Below are 5,203 nucleotides of genomic sequence, written 5' to 3'. Positions count from 1 at the left end.
GATTTAATCATAATTCCATTTTTAAACCATTTTAAATTGGTGGTCAGTTACTGGCAACGAGTGTGGTCAGTTACTAGATTTTAGTGGTCAGTTACTGGGAAAATCACTACTTTTTGTTTGCAAAAATATATAAAAAAATGAGTAACTTCTACATGTTTGCTATTTACTCAGGAATGTAGCTCTGTTATTCTAGTTTCTAAAACAAAAATCGGATTTAATAAGCGATAAGAATTGAGCCCGCTACAGATAAATTACTGGAACAACTCCCTTAAGGTGGTCAGTTACTGGGTGTTTTGCCCTATTAATTATGTTTTCAGAACATTTATTATACCACGTCTTTAAACACTCTGTTTTTAGGTCAGGAGGCAAGTACACAAGGCATAAATTCAAAGTATAGTTAGAATTATTGTTAGAAGTTAACGTTAACCATAGGTCTTCTGATGAACTCTCCAGGTCTTGTCGTCTTTGTACAACAAATTCCTTTTTTACAGCAATCAGTAACCCACCACCCGACTGTTTACTAGAAGAGGATGTCTCGCGGTCTCTACGGAAAGTAATATACCGGTCATCTATCAGTTCACTTGAATGTATACTGCTATCTAAATTGGTTTCACATAGACATATTAAATCGTAATTAGTGTTTAAAATATTTAAGTATAAATCTTGTAGCTTGGATCTAATTCTGTTAACATTCTGATAAAAAACATGCATTATTGATTATGGAAATAATAATTAGTGTATCATGATTGTTTGACGATATTTAAATAATCTAAGATAGTTTATCTAGGCAGGATGAATCCTTAATTAAAATGGGGGGCGATTTGTCATCTTTTCGTAGGTACACTTTACCAAACTTCACCCATACGAACTTGTAATTTTTATCTTTGGCGAATTGTCGTACGGTGTAATGAATATCCTTGGTGCTTGAAGAAAGGTGCTCACCAACGTATAAGAGATGTTTGTCTCCGGTGAGTCCAATGTGTTCAGTGCTTAGACGGTCAGTGGAGTTGTTTCTGTTGAACCTCCGTACGCATGATATAATGTCATCTCGGTACCTCTCGGAAGGGAGCGTTACGAGGATCGAGCGTGGTCTGTCGGATTTAGGATTCATTCTAGCTACCCTGCGGCAAGAACGGATTTCCGAGTCCGCAATGGAAAAGTTTATCACCTCGCATAGCTTTTTAAACAACTCTACTACGTTTTCGTTACGTCGCTCCGGCACCGCATGTATTTCAACATTTAAGCACCTTGAATGTTTTTCTGCAGCGTTTAAGCGGCGTTCCATGTTTTTCATGTCCATTTTAATTTGAGAATTCTGTGATTCCAGTTCTTTTATAATGTTATTCGCTTTATTTATGTTGTTTGTGATGTCTTTTTGTTCGGCCGCCAAGAAATCCGTTGTGGCGGTAAAATCATTTTTCAACTCCTCAGTGGCCAACTTTACCTCAGTCACAACGGTCGCTTTGATCGCTTTCATCATTGAATCTCTTAATTGTTCAATTTTTGCATCGAAGAGATCGCTAAATTGCTGAAGGTTGATTGACGTAGCGTGTACAGTTCAGCTATTAGATATCTAACTCAAATAAAAACAATATTTTTTATATGTAAAGTAGAAAACACTTACCTCTACCTCTTGGCTCTTGGGACAGATTTTTTTCACACGTGCCGTTGTTAACTGATAAAAGATTGGATTTACATTATTTTGGTCACACGACATTTAGAGTTTAGAAAAAGTTTGTTAGGTAGCTCATGTCTCTCCATGATCAATTTCGATGGCAAATCTCTTTAAGATAACGTTCTATTGTAGATAACCGGCACTTAGCTCCACACAGAGACGATTGTCGATCCATTAGCCGCGTCTCGAGGCGATGGCTGGCGGCAAACATCTCCTGATTGTAAGCAAATAGCCGACAACAGCTACTTGTGTGAGTAGTACATTGTAATCACGAGGACGGCTGAGTAGCTTCACAAGGAATGATTCATTACCCATTACCTTAGTGTAGGATATGTATGTGCCGTAGGTGGGCTTAGTGAAACCAATCAACAGAGTAGTAGGAGTAACATTATCCTAATACATACTTTTCTTGGCTTTACGGGAAGGGAAAGGGAAGCTATTGGTTCTAGTTTTTGTAGTTTACATTGATTAAAACATAATGTAAATAAATACCAGAAATTATCATGTAAGCAAACAAGCACAAAATTCCATATACCACTTTTAAAATTTTGAATAACTCACAAGCTTATTCCAAACACGCGTCGCACAACTGAAAACTTTATTCATTCAGTTATAAAGTCGTTTCTCCATTGGGTCGCGCCCGAGGCTGTGGGGGTGCTATTAAACAATTATGCTTCAATTAGTATGTCAGCATGCCCTCACTGGGGTGTGATGTCGCGAGTTGCCAACACAATTATTCTGTGTTTTCTTTGTGATTGCGGAAACAACTGAGATTAGATTATAACCGGAATTAGGTAATAAGGCTTTTGTGTCAGTGAAATGGCGCAAATTATAATGCTATTCATTGAGGCTTGTATGCGGAATTTAAGATCTATGTCAACGATATCGCCATACTTTTATTTACATCTAATGTTATGGGGTAAAGTTTAGGCGTGCTACATAATGTGACTGAGACGCAAAACGTATTATAAATTCCACGGAAAGCCCCTCCCACGGCGAAACGAAACTCAGAGGCAACATCTTAACACCTAAAATGAGATATTATTACATGTTTGTTTGACTACAAATTAATTATGAGCTCGTGTGATCGCACAGAGAGATGCGTCGCGCGGCGCACTGTCATTAATCACAGAAACGCGTATTTAGTATAATTCGCTAGAACAAAGCCGCTGTTAGACGAATCCGCCTGCGCCTGTCAATTGCAAATGATTTAGAAATAGATTGCGCTTATTTATCTGCCATATTGGTTCAATAATCGAACGGAAATTAGGAAGCGCCGCTCCTGTTTGAACGTGTGATAAATTAATATGTGTAATGAATTATGTACTTAGGTAGGTGCAGGATCGAATTATTAAACATAGGAATTGCTAGTATAATATCAAGTGATGTTATTTGCAAGGGGAAATCTGCTCTAATTATAGCTCTGAGCTATTGTAACGACTCTATCACTCATCTATAGATAAACAATGTGATTCACATTACACCACGTCGCGACCTGCGACCACTTCTTGGCTGGTCGGTGTACGGCGAAAAAATGACGCAAGACGTGAAATTATGATTGTTTCCGGGCCGTACACTACACATCCTTTGCATAGCTTTATGCATAGCTAAACCTAAAACACGAAGAATAACTGAGTCATCCACGACCTAGACCAAGTTTTTACCTCTCACGGACCAATAATTACATTTTGATGTTTGAAAATGCTTCTACACTCACGGGCAATGAAAATGTTCCACTGAGATTACATATGAGTCACCAGATTACTCCTAAACGGAAAAGGCTAGCTTAATGACGCCTTCTGCAACATTGAAGTACATTTAACAGAGCATTTATCAACTAATTACGATAATATTTTGTTCTATTTTTAAAATAAATGTTTGAAATAAATTGGGTCCTTTGGTGTCGGCATTTTGTGAGTGTAACCTTTTCATTGCCCGTGAGTGTAGTTTATTTGGCCCGCCTAGACATAATATTGACCTAAAATTATAATTTGTTTTTAATTCGAATAAAATGATGTGGTTTTGACTATTCATGTTGATCACGATCAAAGCGGGGCCATCAACTAATTAATACTAATAATTAATAGAGCTGATTACTAAATTAACTTAAACGTTATTATTAAATGAAATAACTGAATTTAAAATACAAACGCACGCTCAATGTGTAGAGTGAATTATTAACACTCATTGTTGTTGTATAATTTGTATCTGAAAATAGCCATTTACTAATAATGATCAATCCGCGAGATAAAGCTCCGCACAGCTCGTTAGTTTTATTGTACTATCGAACGAAACGCAATCATAATTACCACTTTATTACACGCACACAATAAAACACACGCTCTGCATTCACGTATGTAGTTACAGTCGTAACAGTGAACCCTTTGATCAGGTATATGAACCTCTACAGCTTTCTATGCACACTGAACAAACAGGTATATAGAGCTGGGCAAAATAAAAAGAAAAGCAATGTCTATAAACCTCATACAACACTATGTAAAGCATCAATATACCCTACTTATTAATGACTAATGTATCAAAATGTTATCATTTCAATTAATCAAACTAATGTAAACGTGAAACGAAGATTAATTGTGTGGCCGAAGGTTTAGACTGAAATAAATACGTTTAGCTTTTCATTCAATTATTTTATACAAAACAAATATTAATTGTCTAGAAAACACAATTTGTTAAGTGTCCAATACCACATTACAAAACAGACTAAATCAGATACTACTAGCGTGGTGGACTAGGCCTAAAACCCTTCCTTCGTTGGAAAGAGACCCGTGCGCCAGCAGTGGGGCTTTGATTATGGGGACGTGATGATGATGATGTATCTTATATAACCCTGTAATTTGACAGATTTTTCCGTTTAGCGGTTATAATATGGAAGTATAGTCAGCAGTTGTGGTCAACAACATTAAATCCTCATCTTATTGTGAAAGGAAGAGTTGTACAATAAAGCCGCTCTTTTCATACATTTTCGCCACTGCTCAATATTGTAGCAAACAATACCAGAAAGATATTAATATTTGTTTCCTCCTGAGACGCGGGAGGGGGGGGGCAGGGTGCGCGCACAATGGGGTAGTCTCATTAATATCCGCTCAGCACCTGCGCCGCGCCACACGACGACGCAAATTAAAATAAACACTGATGAAATATCTCGCTGCTGACGGAGCGATGCCGACTGCCGGCATGCCAAATGATATTCACAGTATTTCACAGGTTACAAAAGGTTTTTTTGTGCCCTATATTATATACAACCTAGTCGAAGAGTTGGGCTTAACACTATAAATTTATAACCGACTATTTGTGGATCTAAGATTTGGTAAAGTTGCACTTTAATTTCTTGGTAGACAAAAATATTCATTGGTAATATAAAATAACAAACGAAAATTCCCCTCGTCTACCGCGCCATGTTTAAAAACTGACAAGAGGGTCTCGACTCGAGCGGCTCATCCAAATATAATGAATCCGCCATCAAACGATACAAATAGAAAAACAAAGCGCCATTGTTGGAGGGTTCAC

This window comes from Plutella xylostella, chromosome 3, assembly GCF_932276165.1.
Source record: "Plutella xylostella chromosome 3, ilPluXylo3.1, whole genome shotgun sequence".
NCBI classification, from domain to species: domain Eukaryota; kingdom Metazoa; phylum Arthropoda; class Insecta; order Lepidoptera; family Plutellidae; genus Plutella; species Plutella xylostella.
Note: the sequence above shows the minus strand (reverse complement) of the source record.